The sequence below is a fragment of the Antrostomus carolinensis genome, unplaced genomic scaffold (genome assembly GCF_000700745.2).
Source record: "Antrostomus carolinensis isolate BGI_N321 unplaced genomic scaffold, ASM70074v2 scaffold2546, whole genome shotgun sequence".
Lineage (NCBI taxonomy): Eukaryota > Metazoa > Chordata > Aves > Caprimulgiformes > Caprimulgidae > Antrostomus > Antrostomus carolinensis.
The window spans coordinates 1-2580 of record NW_010323734.1 but is presented as its reverse complement, the minus strand read 5'-3'; positions in this window follow the sequence as shown (position 1 = coordinate 2580).

Genomic DNA, 2580 nt, shown 5'->3' with positions numbered 1-2580 from the left:
TCTCTCCCTGCATCCCCAGAGCAGGAGTCAGGCAAGCAGCAGTGCTGCTCTGGCTCCCTGCTGCCTCTGTCCTGCCCAGCTGCCACACAGCATTGTTTCCCTTGCAAAGGGCAAAGGTTTCAGTCTTCCTTGCCCCTGTCCACACTAAACTTGTAGTAACTTTCATTTGTTGAAAAACTCTGCTTTCCCACAGAGTTTAGATGAAATTGGTCAAAGGGTTAAACAAATTGTTAAAAGGGTGTCTGAGAGGCAGCCAGACGATGTCATTACAGTAGTCTGAAGAAACCACATTGGCAACACTGCATCATCTCAGTGGGGTGCCAAGTCATTCTCCCTCTTCCTTTAGCTGACGGAATATTTAATTGTTCCATTCATACTGTAATAGCTTCCCTTGAAAGCCACCGCTCTTGCTCACATTTGTGGAATCAAGGGAGCTTTGACTGAACATACTTAAGAATGTGGGGCATTTTCTGAAATAGGCAATGGTTGCCCAGGGGTTTGGTGAATGATTATGTTGGATTTAAACATCAACGGTGTGAATGAAAAGCCTAATATTTTGTGACCTTCCCATTATATTCACGTGCGGGCTGAGCTTTGAAAAAAGCCAGATGCAAAATAAAACCTGGAAAATTCTCACCTACGCAAACTGTTGCCTGACTCATAGCGCAGAGGATGTCAGCACAGCAGGACAGACAGCACAGGCTGGGAAACCAAAGAGCAGCAGCAGACTACAGAGAATTATTCCCAAGAATTCACATATCCTGAAACGAGGTGTTTGTTTAATTAATCAATGTAGTGTTGCACTTGGCTGTGTGCATCTACCTTTATTCCTACTGAGTACATCCATTTTAAATTTGTCACAGCTGTAATTTCTTCCAAGTCTGTAATCTAAACTAGAAATGAAACATCAGAATTTGTTCAAGCAATCTTGAAAGACTTTTAATTGTAACTTTAGGAGTAAGTAAAAGAAATTGCTTTGTATTACTCTGATTGTAGGATTGTTTACTTATCAAACACTGACCAACTTTGATGTTAGATATTTATTTATTAACACTTAAAACTTCCATTAGTGCTTCAGTCTAATAATTCCTTTTTCTTTCTCCTTTGCTAAATAATTAAATTGTTTGCAGTGCCTCTATTACAGCTTGACAATCACTCCACATATTTTTCATCTGATATGTGGAATACAGAGATAAAACTGAGGTGAGAATCACCTCTGTAAATCCTAGTTCATAATCTTTATTTATACCAGCCTTCCCAAGGAAATCTGCAGATTTGTTGGCTGATAATCCCCCTCTTTTCACCTACCTTTTCCACTGATTTGCTACCTCTCAGGAAACCTTTCAGAGTGCTTTTCCAGAGGCGCCTCACATTCAGCTCCTCTGATGTGGAAGCGGAGGTGGATTCTGGTTTACCAAAACCAGATAGTTTACTCAGCTATCACTGTCCAAACAGACAACCGTACATACGAACTGTGTGTCCGTGGGAGGGGAAATATGTTAACATGCTATTTGCTGTACTACGTTCCCACGGACATTTTCTTGGAAACAGGAGCAAAAACCCAGCAAACCCATAGAGCTGAACAAGTTCAGCCTGGGACACTGTGTTTCAGCTCTGGAGCTGGCAAGTCTATTTTCAGTGGCACACAAAAAATGTGGCATTTTGCAGAGACATCTTCCCTCACCCTGGGGAGCCGATTTGGGCAGCCCAGCCCACTGTGAGGGCTCTCCAGCAGATCCATTCTGCAAGAGAAAAGAATTCTAACCATCTTCTCAGCTTGTCAGGTGGAGAATAAACTGTCTGCCTTAGTCTGTTCACTCAGCTGAGGTGAATGGATAGTTTGGAAAAGTGCTAGCTGGCTTTCTCCCCAGATCTTTGAAATGCTCAAAGCTCCACCACAGCAGATGGCTGGGCACATGGAGCTGTGAGGAAGAGGTGTGCACACCCAGGAAAGGAAGGCTGAGGAGGTTTGGCAGGCAGGAGGTGTTTCAGGTACCTCTCCGAGGGGTTACGTGCCTTTGGAGTGATGTGGCACAGGGGGGCACATACAGAGGTGAGATGAGGACCTGCTCCGACAGAACACTGTGAAATGGTGGGGTGGTGAGCTGCAGGAGTTCACACCAACTCAGTGTAGAAGCTGATCTTGAACTTTCTCCTAAACCCAGCTGGAATGCTGTCACCATTAGGCATCTCTCCCCAGCCTCATCAAGGGTGTAGACATCGTTCTCTCCTAATCAACAGCAATTACATGTATGGGAAATGCGTTCTGGGAGCTCAATTTTAGGATCTGGTCTAGTGGAAGGTGTCCCTGCTGATGGCAGAGGGGTTGGAACTGGATGATCTTTAAGGTCCCTTCCAACTCAAACTATTCTATGATTCTATGATTCTATAAGAACAGTTTATGTCTTAATAGATGAGTGGTTTTGAAGAAAAAAGCACCTCTGCTGTGTCTGCGGCCACACTGTGCATCCTGAAAACAACGCTTATTAGGAAAAACAAAAGAAAAAAAAAGAAAAAAAAGGTGTTTTTTTTATTTTCTGAACTTTTGCCGTCAGAGCCAGCCGAGCTGCAGCACTCACC